This window comes from Biomphalaria glabrata, chromosome 5 (genome assembly GCF_947242115.1).
Source record: "Biomphalaria glabrata chromosome 5, xgBioGlab47.1, whole genome shotgun sequence".
Taxonomy (NCBI): Eukaryota; Metazoa; Mollusca; class Gastropoda; family Planorbidae; genus Biomphalaria; species Biomphalaria glabrata.
This window is the reverse complement of record NC_074715.1, coordinates 46,321,122-46,344,764: the sequence shown is the minus strand read 5'-3', so window position 1 is coordinate 46,344,764 and position 23,643 is coordinate 46,321,122. Positions and strand designations below refer to the sequence as shown.

The 23,643-nt window shown below is 38.6% G+C and overlaps 1 protein-coding gene across 13 annotated transcripts in view; it reads right to left on the bottom strand.

The window, feature by feature from the left end:
• Positions 1-23,643, bottom strand: part of LOC106068869 (tyrosine-protein phosphatase Lar-like) — a 267,560-nt gene that overhangs the window by 167,433 nt on the left and 76,484 nt on the right. The window contains exon 1 of one of the 13 annotated variants that reach the window (XM_056030087.1): positions 487-755. The exons of the other annotated variants lie outside the window; for them this stretch is intronic. The gene's annotated coding sequence lies outside the window, so the exon portion shown is untranslated. Of the gene's footprint in view, positions 1-486; positions 756-23,643 lie in introns of those variants that run through there. 13 annotated transcript variants of the gene reach the window in all.

The following is a 23,643-nucleotide window of genomic DNA, read 5'->3' as shown; positions in this document are numbered from 1 at the left end:
TTTTATGCACATTATAATATTGCGGGTACTTATTAGAGAAACTATATAACATTATTAAAACATTCTAATGTATTATCTAGAAATAGATTTAATTAATTTAATCTACATATAGTTTATATAGTCATTGACCCCTTAGATATATATATATATATATTATATCTATAATCTAGATCTACATAACAATAATTAATATAGTATACTAAATCTAGATTCTAGATATGTAATATTATATAGATCTAGTATAGACGTATAAGTATAGATCTAGATTATTCAACTATAAATTCTAGATCTAATACTAAGGTTTAATGCCATGATTATTTAGAGCTAGATTCAAGATATATAGATCTAGTTCTAGAACAGAATAAATAAGGTTAGGGGTGGGGGGGGGGAGCTAGACTCTTGATCTAGTAAATCTAGATCAAGATTCATGTCACGTCTGCTACACACTTGACACAGCTGGCAGACGACACAAAATCTAGGACATACCCAAGTAGTGTTGTGTTAATAAGTCCGTAGATTTCGAAAAAAAACTTTGTTAAGTTCAAACACACTTTTTAAAGTCTCCGAAATGTAGATGTTTATATATGTAGAATATGACTACACACTCGGGGCATGTTTACATAGGTCACTTGACAGTAACGGTCACACAGTCCAATGAAAGCGGTGTGTTCACGTTTGAAAACAAGAATGGTGGTAACGTTGGACCATGGGACGACACATCGCAGCACGACACACTAACAAGGGCAAGTAACTCTCAACCCCCTCTTTCTAGCTTGGTCCCTTCCCACCTTGTCTAGTCGGTGACGTTTGGCTTAGAGTTACCTGCCCGTGGAGGCCTGAGGGCGATGAGAAGGACGACAGGGTTGCAAGGAGGAAGGGGGGAGGCAGGGCCGTTAACGGTCGCAGGGAGAACCAGCGCCTTGCAAACAAACGCTCACGTTTTCTTTTTTTTTTTTTTCTGTTTTTGTTTTTTTAGAAATATCTTGTCCACACACCTGTGACCGTCCGTTTTCTTTGTTTTAGACCTGACACTACGTCATAGAGATCATAGACAAATCTGCCCTGACCCCTGACCCCATACATCAAGGTGAAAGCATTTCCGCTAGACAACATAATGTTTTCCTTTTTTAGTCAAAGGTTGGTTGTTATGGATAAATGAATACTACTAGAGAGTAGGGGGCGGGGTGCAGGCCAGTTAAAAATAAATGTGCATTACATGTTAATGGTCTGTTTGAATTTTGGTGCGGAACAACTTTATTTGTTATTGTTTTTCTTTAAAGATAATTTGGGACTGGGATGGGGGGGGGGGGGAGTGGAACTGTTGTTAAGTGCATGCTGATTGCTGGATTGCTGTCTGGCCTCGTAGTATGCGCTTCGGACAGCACGATGGTCGCCAGTTTAAATCCCGCCTATTTCGCTCTTCTGCTGTTCTTCGAGAGGTTTGGCTGTTTATTTCTGTTGGGTTAGAACTTCAAATTCTTATTTCTAAAAGCGTCTGAAACCTTCTTGTCTATTGCTAAAAGAACTTTGGATGTAGATCTAGATTTGTGACACTAAACTTTCTTGTCCATTGCTAAATGAACTTTGAATGAATATTTATTCTAGATCAGTGACACCAAACTGCCAGTTGTAGTGAAATTTACTGTCGTCTGAAACGCAACAGTTATTCCAGCCTATGTCGTCTGCTACTGGAAACACGTGTATGAATATCCAATCATCGGACGTTCTCTTGTTACGTTTAAGAAACGTTGTCGATGGCGTCGGTTTAAAGTAAAAAGTAAAGTTCCCCTTTCAGACCTTGTGATCTATGGGGCAGATGATGTCAAGCAAAACTGTTTATATGGCTCACGGTTAACGAGGGTGTAATGTGGCCAGCACAAAGACCAACCGCCTTTACTTTTCACCGACCAATGTCAGGAGAGAGCTGGGAGACTCAGAGGCGCCTAAAAGATCCCAAAGTAAAAATCCGTCTACACAAGGATTCCAACCCGTAGTTTAGTCACATAATCAGTGTTTTTTTTTGTTTTTTTTTTATTAAAAAAAAAAAAAAACAGATGTCGGCCTAACGTTTAACTACGAAGAAATAAATAATAAACTTTAAAGTGCAAGAAAAGTCATAATGTTTCCCCACATTGACAAAGGTACCGGTACGCGGTAACAGTGCGTACCGTCACCAAAACAAACCCTGCATATAATGTAATGTCAACGGAAGTAACCATTGAACTAAACATCAGTTTGTTTATTGCGTTTGGTTGGAACCTTTTATCCCCTTCTAAGCACGTGACTCGCGGAACCAGTAAACCATTTTTTTCCTTAATGTTCGGACTAAAATTACAGAGACATTGTTAATTACTCTTATTTGTTAATCTGCGGCAGTTTGTACGCCTTCTTTCATTCTTTTTAAATAGCTTCTATATCTGTTTTCCCAGCCCCATCCCCATGACAGAACATGTAACTGAGCATGTTAAAGTCAAGCGTTCTAAAATATTATACATAAATGTGGTGGCCATGTTGTATGGAGTTCGGGATTATTAATTTATTTTGTTTGGCCGGATGTAGCAATAACTCTTTGTTTTCATTCCTTTTCAAACACTTGCTGCTCTCCCCTTTTATTTCTTATATCATTTTTCTGACGACACACATTTTCAAACAGAAAAGGCGCGATTTTGTTTTAAAGAAAGGTCTTCAATCATATGCTCAGGCCACGTGATGGTCCCTATGGTTGCCCCTCTCCATTTTATAACTTGATTTAATAGTTTTTTTTTCTTTGTTTTTTTTTTTATCCAGCCCACGCGTTCATTTTATTCTTAGATTAAAAAAAAAAAAAAAACTCTCTGCATGTTTAACGCAATTAAGAGTCCGTGATGAAATTCCTTGCAAGTGATCGATACTAGAACTTCCTACGTTCATTTTGGAAAAAATCAAGAGGAATGGGGAGGAAGGGGGGGGGGCTGGCGGAAATATATATATATATATATATAAAAGTTACGGTTTGTTGACTGTGTTCTATTTTTAGCGATGAGTCACGCAAGACACCTACCGTAGATCTGGAGATAAACTCCGCGGAATGTGACACTCAACTTGCGATCTTCCGACGAAATCTTCAGAAACCTCGTTCGTTTCTTTAGCAAGGTCACGGCCAGAGAAAATGGCTGCGTAATTCGCGCGACGCTCCTTCTGATCATTACCTCAAAAGTGGCTCTAAAAAAAATGTCAGGTATGATAGTCCTGTCAGCCATTCAGATGACTAAGGACGTGGGTCTGTCACTTGGTCAAGTCAGGCGTGAAAAGTAGGTAGATCTTGGGCAAGAGTAGACCCATTATCTATAACTATGCAGTGGATTTCAATTCATCCTTTTTTTTTCACACTGTTTGACTATTCCTAACGCACACTTTTCTTCATAACTTCAGTTTGTTCTTAAAACAAAACAAAATTCTTATGTTTCTCTGTTTTCTTTCGTACATAGAAAGTAATTCTTACTTTTGATGCTTCGACTGCAGAGCTCATACAAGACATTGCTTTGGGAGTTAAAAAATGCACTTCAGGTATGTTAGGAGGTGAGGTCGAGGGTTGGAATCTTCTTTTTATTTATCCTTCATATTGATCTCTCGCTCTTCGTTGCTTTAGGGTATTTCATAGTGTTGTATAATTAACCTAGTGAAAAAATAGTAACTTAAATATCTTTTTAAATTAAAAAAAATGGTTAAAACAAATCAAAATGTTAAACAGGTATCGATTACATTCAAACATCTTTAGGCACATTTATTACAAACCAAAATATATAAATTATATAAAATCAATTTTAAAATATGTACCATGGGAACCGTTCAACCAAAACTATTTTATGACTACTAATAATTAACCGTGTTTTGGGTGTTAAAAACATTCTAAAACTACTTTAAATTGGCAGCAACACGGAGAATTATTTTGGGAATTTATGTGACATAAGAAACAATAAGATTTCTTTTTAGCTACACAAATTGATCGGAGATCCTGCTTGGAATTGTGGGTACGCTCCTCGGGGACAAGACTGTGGCCAGGAAGATAAGCGAGTCATAGAAGAAAGCCCCGAGGGAGGCCCCCCCCCCCAAATGTGGTCATTTCTCATTCATCCCACGTGACTGAGGGATAAATCCTTGATTCCTTGGGATAGAAGGGCAAGATGATTACATCCACTATAAAGCGTGGTCAAGCTTCTTTAATATCAGGGACCAGGCTTTAACGACTTTCTGAATTCTTCAAAGGGCATTCATGATCAGCTGACCATGACACTACTACGAACCACGGAATATAATTTATTTTACTTATCTTATCTTATCTACTTTGGTCAACTCGTGTATAGAAGAATAAATGATAAAAAAGGAGAAGCATAAAATAGTGTCAGTCAAAGAACAAGTCACTGGAGTTATAATTAGGACTTAACAATAAACTGACCCACACTCTTAATATGCCCTTTGTTTTATGCCCTCTGTGTTATGCCCTTTGTTGTATGTCTCTCTCGTTACAATACAATTTTTTTGGTAAGCTCTTCACTTGCTGTCCCTGTGATTGGACAAAATGTAACGAAACAGCAGACGATCTTGTACACGTCTCATTTCGTTATCTGTCATAAACACCAAACATCTATCACAAGTTCGGACACACGTGCTCCCCCCCAAAAAAAAAAACAAAAAACTTACAATTACTTCAACGCCCCCCCCCCCCTCTTTTGTTTGTACCCCTCATTACGCTCTTCTTCAGTCTTACAACTTTTACGCATGTCAGATTGCATGCTCGTTAATCTTCTTAGGGAGCATCCATGTATAACGTCTTCGGAGGGTCGGACTTAAAATGAGCCATGGCTCTGTACAGAGACAGGGGAACGGCAGCATGCGGTACCTTGTCCGTGTTGCTAGAGAATATACTTTTCAATACGGCGCCTCTGAGCAACGAGACGTACACGGCTTTGCAGGAATGGACGACAGCAGGGGATTGTCATCTAATAATCATTGTATTTGACATTAATTATTTTTCAAACTCTGACAGAATTGTTCATTTGTTACTTCAATAACATTTTCATTTGTAGTCAGTTAGAAAACGTTAATTTTGGTATAGAATTATACAAGTTTATAAAACCAAAAATTAATTTAATTTAATGGGGTCAAATCAACGATAGTAACGTTCATTAAGAGAGAGTGAAACTATTATAATAGTATACTGGATGTTTTCCAGAACAAGATTATGATAGTTAGATGACGATGAGCCGATGTGTAAATTTAGGTTTTCTTAAATTGTGTTGGCTTCGAGGAGGTCATTAATGGATGATCCTTTAATCTTTGACTTACTTATGACTAGCGGAACAAGAAAGGAGAAATTTGAGGAGAGTTCTGTGTTTCCAGAGCAAATCAAATCAATACGAGTGTGCTATGTGGTACCGAGATAGTCACTAGACCTTTTACACTAGAAAAGTTTGCTTCATTAGTGGCTCCCCAGACGAGCCGCTCGCCGACTCTCAAGAAGGGGGGAACAAGCGTGAACTTAGCGAGCAAATAACCGAGGGCCGGAAATGTCTGAGCGATGACACAAAGGAAGGAGGGCTACACTTAATGGGATTAAATATTTAAACAACCGTGTGGTGTTTTTTTTTTTTATAGAAAGAACAAAAAGGTCGCAGTGAATTCTCAGTCGTTCTTGAGGGTCCGAATTTCATTGCAAGCTTCTTTAAGATAATAACAGACTCCGTCAGCACTAACACCGTATTATATATATTTGTGTGTGTGTATATATATAATACTATTTTTAAATTGGTAGAAAGTAACAAATTTTAGAGTCATTTTGGGTCCAAACATTTTATCTAATCTTTTCTTTTATCTCTTATTTACACGCTTTCAGTCATTCATTAAAAAAAAACAACTAAATTAACATCCTTCATTTCTTAGATGACGGTGTCCTGGTATATCAGATATCGCCAGCACTGGGCAGTGTGACAGATGGATTACACAAATACAACAATCAGAATGAGACATTCAGCCCTTAACCTTGTGTTGTTACTATGTCACTCGAATGTTTGGTTTGGTGGAATGCTCAAATTTTTAGAGAGATTAATTCACGTGGTGGCCTACTAGTTAATTATTCCAGTAGTTCGCGGAACACCTATTCAGGCCTCGCGGAACACTAGGGTACCGACGAACACAGTTTGGGAAACACTGCTCTATAACTAAATAATATATCAACAGCAACGGCATTGTGTTCATATTGGCTAGATTAAAAGGGTCACATCACTGCAACGGATGAAAATGTAGATGTGTATTTACAAAATGTAAAAATTTAAAAACTTAAATTTCGTAAAGTAACTTCTTTTAAAATATCATCTTTTAAGAGATATATAAAACAATAACATACACCATTACAATTCCTCACGCTTTGTTTAGCGGGGAAATAGATCAAAGGGGAGTTATAAATAGAAACACAGACGAGTGAGGTGCTGAGTAATTCAAAGTTGCTTCCCTTCAATCTATTTGCGTGGCTCGTTTTTCTTCACTTAACCAGCTTACTGGAAACACAAATACGACTAAATCACTTCTAATTAGCTTCTCTATACCACTCTAGTAGATTGTATATAAAGAACTTCCTATACGTTGATGTACCAGATAAAACGAAACCAAAATACAAATCAATAAATAAATATAAGAAGAAGCGGGATAACAGGGAGGGATGAACGAAACTGGTCCTTGAATGAAATGCGGTGCCCTAAAGAGAGGTAATGGACAGAGGAATGTGAAAATGTAATAAATCTGGGTGAATAAAGGACTAATGTGTAGCAGAAATTAGTTTGAGAGATACAATATCAGACTAACATTATACGTGAACAAATGTACTGATGTTTGTTTTATAGATACATTTTTAAAAAACACATGTAAAGACATAGTACAAGTGTGTAGATTGATATTTAAAGAAAAAAGTTGTAAAAATAGAACCCAACGATCTACTCAAGTACCAAAGATTACAAATAAATAAAGCATCAAATTATTAATTAAGAAAAAAAAACATAACCTAATAATTTAAGAAGAAAGATAAAAACCTATTTCTTATCCATATGCCAGGACAAATTCACACAAGAATGTTTTCTTTATAAAAAAACAAAACAAAGACCAATAGAAGCTTGGAATACGTTCTAGAAGGCTGAAATTAAATATCTTCATGTGACGCTAGACAATTCTAAAACAAAGGGAACATTTGTAATATAAGTTCAGACCATCGGATCTAAAGGGCAGATAATGTAAAGATCATCTGTTTCTGTGGTCGTATGGCCAGCACAACGACCAACCGCCTTTTTCCCAACTAATGTCAGGTACCCAACAGAGCTGGGTGGACTCAGAGGCGCCCAAAGATCTTGAAATAAAAATTCTTCACCAGGATTCGAACCAGGGACCCCCGGTTTGGAAGCCGAGCGCTTTACCGCTCAGCCACTGCGCCTCGTATTTGTAATTTACAAGATAAAAAAAAAATACTATTTATATAAACACTTTATTGTTCGATATTACATTTATAAAAACACAAATCAATCAATCAATCAATTAATAGGCGTGTACAAATCTCTGCATTTGACTAAAAGACGGAACAGTTGAACGAATTGTCACTTTCAGTAAGAGACTCTCTCACAGTTTCGACTGGTTATCAAAATCTTTATTTGGCTTTCTAGATCCCAGGGATGGTAACTGAAGTGATGGCTCTGATTCAAAGGCGTAGCTTCACGTAAAACTAGGCGAGACACGAGAGATAAGGATGTTTGTATGTTTGGATGTTTGAATTTTTCGGACGTACCCTCAGATTTGAAGATGGTTACATCCTAGCCCAAAAAATCCAGAAGGACTGCCGGGGGGGGATAGTAGCGATCAGGGTTCAAACCCGAGACAATCAAGATGACAGTCCAGAGCTCATACTTAAGACCAGGCAGCCTCCAGAACGCCTACCTCAGTATTGTAATGTAATGTAATGGTAATCATCCCATTATTAATTGAGGATAGGTAAAGAAAATAATTAGATTAATTGATCCGTAGAACAACGTTTCAGCATTGATCCCTGTTTAATTCTTGTTTTTATTTCACTCTATATAGAACCTTTAATTTCTAGCCTGTTCATATTTTTTAATAATTTTATTCCAGAAGCACATTTCTTAATGCACTTTGTCAGAAGACATTTTAATAAATACATTTTTATTTTAGTTTTTTTTTTTTTTTGAAAGAAACAGATGAATTGAAAATACGCACGCAACGTCTAGCTAATGGCATTGTCATCTGTTCCCTGTATTAACCAAAATAATCTCAATAATATTTTTGTCTAGTGACAGCACGCCATACTGGATCTCTGACAACACCCACGCAAGGCCTCGTAATGGCTCATGCTTTACTTTATAGCCACATCAAGTACACCATGAAGGTCTAGGGTTTAAGTCGGCCACATATTACGTCTTGGGTGACTTTAAGTATTAGTTGACAATGCAACGCATTACTGTAAACAGCGCCTTCTCTGTGTGTCTAAGTTTATCATCACAATAGAGATATGAAAGTCTCCATAATAATGTAGGAGTGAAGAAAATATTTTACAGTGATCTGTGTGTTACTACAACAAAGTAGCATCATTATGCGCATCCTGTTTGTATATTCATTGTCACGTGCTTCATTCATAAGCTAGTAATCGTCTGCTGTCTTTTTATTCACCGTACTGATATTAGCATAAGCAAAGTTGTGCACGTGACTGAGGTTTTTTTTTAAAAAAAGGTATTCCTATGTTCTGATGAAGTTGTCACACTTTACAATAACAGTTTCACTACGTCAAGAGAAGAAACTTACTGTAAGTCCAATAAAAAGTCGCCAAAAATGATTCCAAAATATTTATCCAAAGCACTTCAGAAAGAGAAAAGTTCGGAGCGCTGCTAGTCCAAGGGAGGCAATTAACATCTCAATATCCACTTCTGTTCCATGATTACAATCGCCGAGAGACAAAGAAACTGAGTGCCAGGCTCCTAGCCTATGACTAATACTCCGCCCTAGGCCGCATTGTTCTTTGCCTTGTCTCTTAGGGTGTTTTTTTTTCTCCTCAAGCGCTGCGTGTCACGTGGGGTCAACCAGTCTGTCCATCCCTTTCACGACTTCACTCTGCCACCCCGTGCCCATCTCTTGTGAGCCCCCCCCACCACCACCACCACCCAAATTTCCTCCCACAAGCTAGCAGCTATGTGCCTGCGCTGCCAATCTCAACGTCAAGTAAATTTCTGTGACTCCCCCCCCCCATCCAACACACCAGCACGCTGCCCCTCCCCCCCTCTTTTTTTTTATAGTTCTAATAATGTTTATTATGCGTGTCATTCTCACAGCTGTAATCTGGTCCTGGGAGAAGTGCTCACGTTATACTGTCCTATCGGGAAGTGCACTCGCCAACGGACTGACAGATCTCTGTGGATACGAACTACTCACTGAAGAAGTATCACTCATCACTCAACTAGCAGAGTGGCATATCTGGATCATACTACTCACCTACACTGTAATCTGGACTAACAGTGACATAGAAACAAAACAAAAAATACACTACTAGCTAGATATTACAAGTCAGCTACTGAGTAGTGTGATGAACCCACCATCAACTGTTTTCTTTTGGTTTACTCAAGCTCAAAACGGCCTTGTAGCGTCATAAGTGCGTAAATATCAAACAAATTAAATAACACAATTTTTAATTTGTTATGTATTTTAAAGCTTGTCAATGTAGCTATTGGAGTTTTATTGTTAATTTTTACATTTTAAATTCCTTCATGGCATGTCATTAATGAGTTTTTTTTCCAAGATTTTAATCTAGAATTTTTTAAATTACATTTTAAAAGAAAAAAAATATCATCGATTCTTTCTTCTGTTTTCTTTTACTTCGTTCCTTTCATTTTTTTCTTTCATTTTTATCTGTATCTCTTTTCTACATTTCTCTTTTCTCTATTCTTTATTTGTTTAATCATCATCATTATTATTATTATTATTATTGATTAATTCATTGCAGATATCACTGATGAAGGGAGAAAAATAAAGAGAGAATGAAACAGAAAGAGAGAGAGAGAGAGAAAGGAAGAGAGAGAGAAAGGAAGAGGGAGAGAGAAAGAGAGAGAGAGAGAGAGAGAAAGACAGAGAAAGAGAGAGAAAGAGAGAGCGAGGAAAAAAAAAGAGAAATAGAAGGAAACAGAGAGAGAGACACAGAAACAAAAAGAGAGAGATGGGACAGAGAAAAAGAGAGTCTGTAAAGAGGATGAGAGGAAAAAAGAGAGACCTAAATAAAAAAGAGGAACGGGTTAAATTAGTGATGCAAAGGGAGTAATAAACAGAAAACACCAAAAGACAGATTCTAAAAGCGACGGGGTCAAGTCTCAAGGGGGAACGCATGAGATCAATAGAGAGCCCATATCCCAGCTGGAGACTCGATGGCTAGCTGCTGAACCTGGTAGCTACGTCCGAGTGTCTGACGCCTGGTTCCCGGCCAGTCAAAAAAATCTAAACTAATAAATATTTGATTGCAGGAAGACACTAGCCGTGATTGTCGAGGCGGTGCCGAGGTCCAGATTGATGAGTAGGGATTAGTGGACGCTAAACTTGGATTAGTGCAGACATATTTTAGTAGGCCTACTTTAGGTATATGATCCTGGATTAGTATAGAACTATTTTAGTAGGCCTACTTTATGTACGGTATTGGATGTGAAGACAGAGATGAAAGGTAAGACAAAGCAATAGAGTTCTCAGTCATGTATTGATTGCGGTTTAAAAAAAAAAACGCATTTATTTCATTGACTTTTTTCGAAGACAGAAGGCGGTTGAGTTGTTGAAACAATGACTTTTTAACTGGTGATTCGGTCAGGGGCGTAGCTAGAGTTTGTGGGGCGGAGGGGGGGGGGAGAATGTCCAAATTTGAAAAATCCCCACAGGCCCCCAATTGAGGGGGGCCCCCAAATGAGTGTCCGAAATTCGTTTTTACCTTAAATATTACGCCATTATCTCATGTCATGATGTCCAATGGCAAAATGCAGGGGCCCCTAAAAAGGTTAAGCCGCCTGGCCCACATATCCCTATCTACGCCACTGAATTCAGTGTTTGAATCATTTTGGAAATTAAGCTAGCTACTCGTCACTGAAGACTAATTCCATTTCTGCTTCTGCAAAGTAAAGGGCCGAACATAAAAGAGTAATTGCAAAGGGCCGAACATAAAAGAGTAATTGTGAGATTTCAGAAGTTGACACTTTGGTAAGGAAGAAAAGAATATTAAGAAAATTAAAACATTTATTGAGAATGTGATTATAGGCGAAAAATGAGCTCATTGTTGCCAACCTACGTTTTGTAAGTGTATTAATTTCTAACCGTGTCTGAAGTGGTAAATAAAACTAAAGCAGAAATAGATTATGGCCGCTTGAATATGATGTTAGAAAATTGTGTGCCAATGACGGCTAGGTAAACGTAACCTTCTCGACTTCCTCCTGGACATTGATTTGCTCACATAGCTAGGAAAAGTGACCCCCTAAACGTCCTTGACCACCATGCCACAAACATTTAATTGTCCTCATTTTTATGAAACTCATTTGTCCACCTTACCCCCCCCCCCCCCCCAAAAAAAAAACAAAAAACAACAACAACAACAACGTGTAAACCAAAAGTAAAAAAATAAAAAAGCTCTTCATTTGACGTGAAGCTCTCTCTAAAGAGAACCGGAAGCTACATTCCAAGTCGTCTGCGCTCCAATAAGACACGCGCAATCTCGAGCCTCCTGCAGCTCCGTGTTCTTCTAGTGGTGACACTACTTCCGGTCTGACGTATTGAACATCACAGGCTGAGAGCTTTCTTAGCGGGGCCGTTGACAAGAAGATCTATAGATATTGAAGTAATCCCCGTTCAAACAATTTAACTTCTGATTTTAATGAACTTTATAAGGCTGCACGAGTATCTGTGAGATTTGTAACAGTCACGGCCTCGTGTTCACCTCGTTGTGAGATTTAGAGTGATAGCAGCCATTCAAGTTTAGTGACAGGAAGTGAAAGGTAATGCAGTCAGTCGAGGCCAATCGTTCTAGAAGGCCTCAAAACCAGCCTGCTACGTCGCATCCTATGGGCGGTGGAGACTAATAGAGCTATTGGTCTAAACTGGCCACATATAGCGATGTTGCAGGTCAGTGTTCAGGCCTCTTATATGACGACTGGCCTCGACTTACTTTTGGAGTGTGTGAAGACAGAGTAGACGTTGCTCCAGAGAGTATTTGTTTATTAACTTAGTTATGTTGGTAGTCGTCACCTAGTCCCGACAGAGGGCAGACGTATCTGAGATATAGTATTCACTTAGGGATTTAACCTATTTTGGTAACTGTTTTCAAAATTGGATAATATTTAATAGCAACCATTTGTATAGCCTGCGGTAGATGGCTGTATCTTCATATGCTTTATGCTGTTTATATTTATAATGTGTTTGATTAAATTTCTTGTCTGCTGCATAAAGTCTTGCTCGGTGCATTCAGATTGTCATTGTACTGTACTATCCTGTATACATCTAAGCCCACTCAAAACAAAAAAAAGAGGCGTAGCCCACCACCCCCACCTTCCACCCCCCCCCCAAAAAAAAAAAAGAAGCATAAGCCTAAAAAGACAAAATAACTACTTTTACCCACGGCGTCCTCCAAAAAATGTCAAGGACATAACCTTGAAGCTGACTTGTCTCATGACCTTGAAATTCACATTTGACACCATGAAACTTTCTCCAGAACTCACGCCTACATCCGCACAAGCTCACGCACACACTTGCATGCACTCACTGGCGCTTGTTTTCATGCTTCATTTTAACCGGAACCCAGATAGAACCCCTCCCCCCCCCCCCCCCCCCACAGCCCTTCCCTGCCTTCCAGGACTGCTTCCAGTATCGACCAGTCCGCTCTTCTTTTCTTGTTCGCTTGATTTCCTATCTCTCTCGGTGACCTTGAAGGCCCATTAGCAAAAAACAAACAAGGGAGAGAACCATTGAAGAAATCAATTAGCGATAATTAATAGCATAATGAAAGTTTCATCATACAAACATGACGCAGTCATGGATTGTTCAAAAAACCAATAATTGCCTCGACACGAGTAAGATGCAGTCGTTAATCGTTGAGGGTGTTGCCGTGTTGGCGTGACCGAGTTTCGACAATTGGTCATTTAACCCCAAAGACGTCCTGCAAAAAGAAAAGAAGAACTCTCGACCTGCAATGTGTTTCGAGTGTACATCAGACACTTAGATATACTTTTACTTTTCGTTTATGTTATTATCAGATAAAGGAAAGGTCTTCGATTCCGAATATTAAAGATGATCTCACATGGCTACACTAATAATGACAAACTATAAGTCTTTTTTTTTCATGATGTTATTTCAATGATGTTATTTCTTGATGTTATTGCAATGATTTTATTTCAATGATGTTATTTCAATGATGTTATTTCATGATGTTATTTCATGATGTTATTTCAATGTTATTTCAATGATGTTATTTCAATAATGTTATTTCATGATGTTATCCTTGCAAAGAGAGGGCGGGGGGGCAGGTCGGAAGAAAAAAAAAGATGTCTGAAAACGAAAATATTTTGTAAGATCGCCTCTACAAATGTACTTCATAGGAAGCGACCTTGAACCCTTTGTATTTGTCCACTTTCTCCGCCTCTGTCTTGAAAAGCTTCCCGGACGACCTATTAGTTAATGGAGGACCGGGAGGAAGCCGATAATTCTATTTGGGCTAGACTCGTTAATCCTCGGGATGATCAAGTCTTATCTAACACGAGTCAATGTTCCAGCAGCCGCAGCACGGACATGGAGATTAAAGGATCTGGGTTGAGGACGCAAGGGGCCAGCTGGGACAGATGTCTTACCAGACTATGTGTCCAATGTGTTAAAGATGTCTTTGAAGACTATGTGTCCAATGTGTTAAAGATGTCTTAGGAGACTATGTGTCCAATGTGTTAAAGATGTCTTTGAAGACTATGTGTCCTCAGCGTCCAATGTGTTAAAGATGTCTTAGGAGACTATGTGTCCTCAGCGTCCAATGTGTTAAAGATGTCTTAGGAGACTATGTGTCCTCAGCGTCCAATGTGTTAAAGATGTCTTAGGAGACTATGTGTCCAATGTGTTAAAGATGTCTTAGGAGACTATGTGTCCAATGTGTTAAAGATGTCTTTGAGGACTATGTGTCCAATGTGTTAAAGATGTCTTACGAGACTATGTGTCCAATGTGTTAAAGATGTCTTTGAAGACTATGTGTCCAATGTGTTAAAGATGTCTTACGAGACTATGTGTCCAATGTGTTAAAAATGTCTTACGAGACTATGTGTCCAATGTGTTAAAGATGTTTTTGAAGACTATGTGTCTAATGTGTTAAAGATGTCTTACGAGACTATGTGTCCAATGTGTTAAAGATGTCTTTGAAGACTATGTGACCAATGAGTTAAAGATGTCTTAGGAGACTATGTGTCCAATGTGTTAAAGATGTCTTTGAGGACTATGTGTCCAATGTGTTAAAGATGTCTTACGAGACTATGTGTCCAATGTGTTAAAGATGTCTTTGAAGACTATGTGTCCAATGTGTTAAAGATGTCTTACGAGACTATGTGTCCAATGTGTTAAAGATGTCTTACGAGACTATGTGTCCAATGTGTTAAAGATGTCTTACGAGACTATGTGTCTAATGTGTTAAAGATGTCTTTGAAGACTATGTGTCCAATGTGTTAAAGATGTCTTTGAAGACTATGTGTCAAATGTGTTAAAGATGTCTTACGAGACTATGTGTCCAATGTGTTAAAGATGTCTTACGAGACTATGTGTCCAATGTGTTAAAGATGTCTTTGAAGACTATGTGTCTAATGTGTTAAAGATGTCTTACGAGACTATGTGTCCAATGTGTTAAAGATGTCTTAGGAGACTATGTGTCCAATGTGTTAAAGATGTCTTTGAAGACTATGTGTCCAATGTGTTGAAGATGTCTTTGAGGACTATGTGTCCAATGTGTTAAAGATGTCTTTGAAGACTATGTGTCCTCAGCGTCCAATGTGTTAAAGATGTCTTAGGAGACTATGTGTCCTCAGCGTCCAATGTGTTAAAGATGTCTTAGGAGACTATGTGTCCTCAGCGTCCAATGTGTTAAAGATGTCTTAGGAGACTATGTGTCCAATGTGTTAAAGATGTCTTAGGAGACTATGTGTCCAATGTGTTAAAGATGTCTTTGAGGACTATGTGTCCAATGTGTTAAAGATGTCTTACGAGACTATGTGTCCAATGTGTTAAAGATGTCTTTGAAGACTATGTGTCCAATGTGTTAAAGATGTCTTTCGAGACTATGTGTCCAATGTGTTAAAGATGTCTTACGAGACTATGTGTCCAATGTGTTAAAGATGTCTTTGAAGACTATGTGTCCAATGTGTTAAAGATGTCTTACGAGACTATGTGTCCAATGTGTTAAAGATGTCTTACGAGACTATGTGTCCAATGTGTTAAAGATGTCTTTGAAGACTATGTGTCTAATGTGTTAAAGATGTCTTACGAGACTATGTGTCCAATGTGTTAAAGATGTCTTTGAAGACTATGTGTCCAATGTGTTAAAGATGTCTTAGGAGACTATGTGTCTAATGTGTTAAAGATGTCTTTGAGGACTATGTGTCCAATGTGTTAAAGATGTCTTACGAGACTATATGTCCAATGTGTTAAAGATGTCTTTGAAGACTATGTGTCCAATGTGTTAAAGATGTCTTACGAGACTATGTGTCCAATGTGTTAAAGATGTCTTACGAGACTATGTGTCCAATGTGTTAAAGATGTCTTTGAAGACTATGTGTCTAATGTGTTAAAGATGTCTTACGAGACTATGTGTCCAATGTGTTAAAGATGTCTTTGAAGACTATGTGTCCAATGTGTTAAAGATGTCTTAGGAGACTATGTGTCCAATGTGTTAAAGATGTCTTTGAGGACTATGTGTCCAATGTGTTAAAGATGTCTTACGAGACCATGTGTCCAATGTGTTAAAGATGTCTTTGAAGACTATGTGTCCAATGTGTTAAAGATGTCTTACGAGACTATGTGTCCAATGTGTTAAAGATGTCTTACGAGACTATGTGTCCAATGTGTTAAAGATGTCTTTGAAGACTATGTGTCCAATGTGTTAAAGATGTCTTAGGAGACTATGTGTCTAATGTGTTAAAGATGTCTTAGGTGAATATATGTGTCCAAAGTGTTAAAGATGTCTTAGGTGAATATATGTGTCCAAAGTGTTAAAGATGTCTTAGGTGAATATATGTGTCCAAAGTGTTAAAGATGTCTTCGGTGAATATATGTGTCCAAAGTGTTAAAGATGTCTTAGGTGAATATATGTGTCCAATGTGTTGAAGATGTCCGCTGTTTTGTAAGCTACATTTTTATAAAAAAAAAGGTAAAGTTACCCCCTTTCAGACCTTGCGATCTATGGGGGGCAGACGATGTCAAGGCCACCTATTTCTTTGGCCAAATGTTAACGAGCTGGGAGCCGTGTGGCCAGCACAACGACCAACCAACTTTACTTTCCCAAACTAAAGTTAGTTACCCATTAGAGTTGGGTGGACTCAGGGGCGCCCTTAAAAATCCCGAAATTCACAATTCCAAGTCTTCACCGAGATTCCAAGCAAAGGTTTCACTTTTACTTTGCTGAAACTCGTTTCCCCTGCACAATATCCTCTCTTTCCTATAAACTATCAACGACAATGAGGGTAAAGGTGAGTCTTAAACCGTGGACCCTCACTCTCGGCCATGCAAACGAATAGAGACTGTATTGAGTGTCATTATACCTACAGACAACGCATAATAATATCGATTTAATATATCAATATAATATGGATAGCTATGATATTCTCAACATCACATACACATCATAATTTAACTAGTACCGGTGGAGTTTATAAAACGCCCACAGTTTATTTTAGTGCTGGCCCTGCGTACTACGTGTGGCCGACGGTTTAGCGTTCCGGCAGGGGGCCCAATTAATTCCTCGTTGCGATTCTCATTAAACTGTTGCCGCCATCTGCTAGGCCGGGGAAATAAAAAGTTGTTCTCACAGCTTGCCAGAGGATGAAGCAGGCGAGTGAGATTAGCAGGTGAGCAAACTGACGTCACACTTGAACTGTTTCAGTTTTTTTTTTCATTCACACACAGACACACACACATACAGACATATACACACATATACACACACACTTCCACATACGCAAAGACGCTCTTAAGAAGTCTACAGATGTCTAAGTTGGATTATAAAAGTAATGTCCACATTGATTCGTTTTAAAAAAAATACTTTTTTGAAAAATTAGTTCGACCTTGGATGTGAAAATTACAACTATTAACCTTGACCTTCACTTTGCGCTTGTTGTTGAAAAGGTTGATTTAGCTTGTAGGTTATAAAGTTGACACCTAATACTAATATTAACCGTGAATAATAATAATTATAGCTTTTTATATAGCGCTACTTTCATGCTTATGGCATGCTCAGAGCGCTTTGGTCCAATCTCATTTGTGGACCAATGGGGGAGGGGGGGAGGAGGTTTCTGGGAGAAGGTTTTCTGTGCTGCCTTTTGGCGCTCAGTCAACACAACTCTGCTCGAGTCGGGTGTCGAACCTCGAGCCCCCTTCATAGGTAGCCAAGCCAAGCGAATTTGAAGCGTACTTAGCCTCTTGACCACGCTTTCTAAGGCAAGGTAGTTTTAGTAGCATAAACAGAAGGACATTTCATTACGGAGCAGTAGATTTCCTATAGAACTTAAAAAAGCAAATGGAGTTCAAAATAAGCAAGGATCATTCCAATAGAAAATTCGATTTCTTTTCTATACAATAGAGAAGCTAATAATAAGTTTCAAGCTTCATGTTCAATACTTTTGTGAGTTTAGTATTGAAACAATTAAAAACAATTATTTCCAGCAATGCAGCAGACTTAGAGTTATTTGATTTACATTATGTTCTCAGGATACCAAGACATACTAACCACCCGACTCCATCGTTATCAAAGTATATCTGTATGTAAGTTATAAACGACAGTGAGATTTATAACAAACGAATATTCAAATTTGATTAGAGTAACACCACTAATAAAATCACTAAAATTAGAGACGCTTCAGGACAAAGGAATTAAAAGGAAAGTAAAATACTGAAACATAATTTACAAATAGAAAGACGAAATGTTATAAAATACTCAGAAAGACACAAAGATAGAGGCACATTTCTTATTCCATACGCTAGAACAAATTCGTACAAGTGCTCTTTCTTCCCTAGTGTTATTATAGAATGGAATGGGTTGCCTGAATCAATAAGATAACAAACGACTTAGAAGAGCTAAAGTCACTGATTAGCATGCATGACTAGATTGACACATGAAGTACGTAGGAGGTAATATGAAGTAACCTCTGTAAAGTATAAGATAAGATATTTACGTAATATGAAGTAACCTCTGTAATCTATAAGATAAGATATTTACGTAATATGAAGTAACCTCTGTAACCTATAAGATAAGATATTTACGTAATATGAAGTAACCTCTGTAATCTATAAGATAAGATATTTACGTAATGTGAAGTAACTTCTGTAATCTATAGGATAAGATATTTACGGTAACAAGGGCGTATCCTTATAATAAGGCTTTACACAGTCTACATCTCGGCTCCTTGACAAGCTGCTGGACAATGTATCTAACTCTGTATCGTAAATTGTCTTGAGTAATTTACCTAATTATGTCTGGCCAAAGGACCTATAACGTTCCCTGGGACTCGATTCTGCGGTGCGAGCACTCTACGATATTCCCTGGTTCTGTCCCACGTGCCCGTCATTACTGAAGGTCGGACTAATGTTGCATAATAGGAAATATGTCTATACGCATGCGCCAATGTATCGGCTCGTTATCTTAACAAAAGTTCCTCCCACCAACAGTGAGTCCTTCATTGAGTTTTAATTAGTTCTGAGTGAGTAGAAGGCCATTAGTTGTAATTTCCACACGAAACCTCAAGGGAAAAGATAAAGCGAAGGGAAATAATCGAGAAAAAAAAAACAACAACAAAAGAAGAAAAGAAATAGGGGCCTACAAATAAAAAAAAATATATATTGAAAAATAAAAAAAAGGTATCTTCCATGTAAAAGAGTTTGATGAAGGAATCGGCCATCGCTAGAAAACTGTATTATTGATTGAATTTGATGATTTAAAAAAAACAAAAACAAAAACAAAAAAAAAACAACTCGTCATTACGAGGCACAAAGAGTGAGCAGAAAGTGAGGAGAGACGAAGAAGAGGCGAGTGAGCCTAGTCCCGGAGTAAGGCGGAGGAGCAAGGGGAGGAAACTACGAAGGCCGCGCTAATGAAAAATTCATTGATCGCAAGTGTAAATAAAGTTATCTCATCTTGCCTCCACCGTGAACTTAGGCTGAAATAAATGTCTTGCTATTATTTTAACAATAAACAAGAATCCTGGGATATTTCTGTCAAGGTGGACATATGCCCAACAAAGGTAAAAAAAAAAAAGAGCATTGTCATAAACTATGGACTGTCATTGAGAATATAATCAAAAATTGACTTTTATACCAAGTATGAAAATTAAATCAAACATTTTATAAAAGGAAGCCGGGACGATATAAACCGTTAAACACATTGAACATTGATTAACAAGTTTAATATTAAACTTTACATAAGAGGAAGAACTCCGGACTTGCAACTGTATCTTTAAAAATGTACAAGTTATTTCCCTTATTTGATATCAGACAAAATAATTAATTACCAACTAGTCGACCGGCGGCGAAGCATACGCCGCTATTTTGCAGGGCCGGTCTTAGGCCACTGCAACCTTTGCGACCGCAGTGGGCCCCGCACTTTCATAGGACCGCGCTAATTCTAGGTGTATAAATTGTTAAATTAAACTGTATGACTTCGCTACACGAAAGGCTTGTAAAGTAATTCTGTACGTAGTAAAGAAGGAATAAAACGCAAAGTCGAATTTATTTTCTAATACAAACTCTTAATTTTCACTTATAATCCGTATCCCTACCCAAACTGGGCCCAGCGAATTCCGTTTTGCAGAGTGCCCCAAATGGTTAAGTCACCCCACCCCCCTTCTTTTTTTTTTCACCGCTATAACTACTTGAGGTAGAAATAAAAAAAAAGAGTGATCTTTCCATGACTTCTTGGTCACAACGGTTAAGTCCGGCCCTGCTTTTTAGTGACGGGTGAATACTACTTGTTCTCCCCCCCCCCCACACACTCTTTTTTTTAGGGTAACTCTAGTCCGACTTGCAGAAATAAAATAGTGATGTTTACTTCTTGTCCAAACTCTTGGGCCATGAAGAGAATTATATGTATAGATAATTAATTGACTGATTGACTGACAACCACGACATTTACACCATTAATGATCGAGTGGCACTTTCATAATAATGTACATTACAATGTTATTTTGTTTTTATATGTATACTGCGCCACTTCAGGTGAGTGAAGAGGGCGAAGCCGCTGGATGGGCGACATCGCCTCGACCCCCACCCCCCTCAAAATACCCAGGCATTTTTCTCTCCCTTCTACGAGATGCAATAGTTCCACTACAGAAGGAGGCCAGTAACAGCCACGTTTATAAAACACATATCGTCCAGGTTGTGTGGAATATACCCACAATAATGGCTTTTATTTTTCTTTAATGGGTTATAGTGTTACATGGTAAATTGGTTATATTGTAATGGCGTTGTTTGTTATAGATAATATTGCCATTGCATTGACATTGCTTACATTGTTTTCTTATGTAATAATAATAATAATAATAAAAATAATAATATCAACCGAGGGGATAATAACAACTGACCTCACAGACACCTTCAAGGCTCTTAACATTCCTAGGAACATCTTCGTTGCCTGTCAGAGGGCGGTACTGCTGCAGACCTGCCACATCACCAGAAAATTCCTCAGCGGAAACTGTTAAAGGGACGACGATGAATTTTGTTTCTCTTTAGCGAAACTCGACCCTGGCTTCGCCAGAGAATGACTACTCGTTCATTTCTAACATAATAATAATCTTTATTGTCCATATGGAAATTTGTCTTACACTCTGTGCATTGCACCAAACAAAAAACATTATAACTATAAGAAACCAAAGTGTACATTCACACCAGACTCACTCATAATTTACATGTGACAAAGTTTATATCAGATTGTTCTTATTTAATGATTTGATTGCCAGGGGAACAAAAGAGTGTTATAGCTTATAGTTGAATAGGTTATATAAAACAGACATCAAATACAGAGATCAACATTTTAAAAAATCCTCTGAAAAATTCGTTGGTTTACATATATCTCTTAGTGCCCCCCCCCCCCATGTATAACATTACATGGGAGCGGGGAGAGCACAGCCCCCTCCTAATTTATCCGCCCTCCCTCCACCTTTTAATTGTGTGTGTGTGTGTGCTGATTTTCATCTACTGCTTGTATTAAGCAAACGACTAGCGTTCACGTCTGTCTTACATAACTAGCCTCGTTCTGAGTGTTGGTGGTGGAGGCAGAAATAGATAAATCAATTCGTAAAAAAAAAATTGTGTATTGATATTTTTAAAATGTGACGGGAGATATAAAAAAAGATTATGTCATAAAAAAACAAAAGACTCAATATTTGCGAATGAGATGGCAACAGCGGGCGATCGTTTGTTTTGGACCTCCTCACCACATCGGGCTCTTGTAGAACTCCCTTCCGATTTGGCGCCACGGCTCGTCTTGGCCACTCAGAAAGTGAGTGATTCTGGTATCGGCTTGTGTATGACTCACCAAGATGACAGCATGTACAGACTGAAGGAAGAGGGGGGATGGAGGTTGCAGAAGTGTGTGTGTGTGGGGGGGGGGGAGTCGGTAGAGAATGTGGGACAGAGTGAGGGTGGATGCGGTTAAGTGTTGGAAAGAGGGGGGAGGGAGTGAGCAGACGAGACGCTGGCAATGAACAGAATCTTTAGAGCTTGATTAGCTCATACAGGCAAGCCGAGGAGTATCCATTGAATCCAGTGGAACTGTGGAACTGGTGCTGTATTTAAGTCGTGCTTTTCTTAATCGTGTCTCAGTGGCTGGGAGTAACGCTCTTAACGAACAATGAATAGTCAGAATGGCACTAAGGGCGTAAAATTTGTCAATTGGCGCCCCATCCGCATTCCGCTCTTACTCTCTCATCTTGCATAGATTTACAATTTGGAGCAGGACTGAGCAGCAGATGATACAAAAAAAAATTAGGTCATTGGGTGAGTGACAACAGCACGCCATGTACTTCGACTAATGAGTTGTTGTTTTAATCTCTTCGTATCACCAGAGCCAAGAGACTACATTCAGTGTAGTCTCTTTGTGACAGCCACTTAAACATTTTTATCTAGGGCAGTGATGGCGAACCTTTTTTGGCCTAGAGGCGGTTATACACTTCCGACACTCGTGTGCATCGTCATTGCAAAAGTACATCGATGGAACTGACCATCTGAGGCTTCAGTATGCACTGTGGGCTAAACATTCGAAGGACCGGATAGTAATGCGCTACGGGCTGATGTGGCCCGCAGATCGTAGATTGGGCTTCCCTGATCTAGAGATGGAACAGAAATCTCCTAGACTAGCAGAAGTAAAGTTGATACAATCTGGTTCAAAACAAATTTGAAAGGAAGGCGACGGGAAAGAGGTTAAAGGTTAGGGCGACCGTTAGGGCATGCCGTTTTTGTAGAGACTTCATAATCAGTTCGATTAACTAATACGTTGTCATGGTTATTAGGTCATAGACAACTTAAAAATCAGTTTTTTTTTACGTTTCACATACTGTGAATGTAATAGGTACTTCCGACGCATTCTCCACTGTGACGGCATCTTGAGTCATAGTTCGGACGGAATCAGGAACAATACGCTCCATAAGGACACCGTTCCGTCCAGCACTGCACCGGATTTTCTTTGTAACATTAAGTTAACAAGACCATTAAAACGGAAGTTCGCTGGGTTCATTCTTTTTTTTATGAATTAGAAAAGAAAGAATTGTAAAAACATAGCACTAAGTGGATGAGGGACAAAGCCGCTTGGCTACCTTTAAAGGGACTTCGAGTTTAAAACCCGACTCGAGCTGAGCTGTTTTTGCTAAGCAACTAAAGACAGCATGGAAACCTACTCGAGCTGAGCTGTTTTTGCTAAGCAACTAAAGACAGCATGGAAACCTTACTCGAGCTGAGCTGTTTTTGCTAAGCAACTAAAGACATCATGGAAACCTTACTCGAGCTGAGCTGTTTTTGCTAAGCAACTAAAGTCATCATGGAAACCTTACTCGAGCTGAGTTGTTTTTGCTAAGCAACTAAAGACATCATGGAAACCTTACTCGAGCTGAGCTGTTTTTGCTAAGCAACTAAAGACATCATGGGAACCTTACTCGAGCTGAGCTGTTTTTGCTAAGCAACTAAAGACATCATGGAAACCTACTCGAGCTGAGCTGTTTTTGCTAAGCAACTAAAGACATCATGGAAACCTTACTCGAGCTGAGTTGTTTTTGCTAAGCAACTAAAGACATCATGGAAACCTTACTCGAGCTGAGCTGTTTTTGCTAAGCAACTAAAGACATCATGGAAACCTTACTCGAGCTGAGCTGTTTTTGCCAA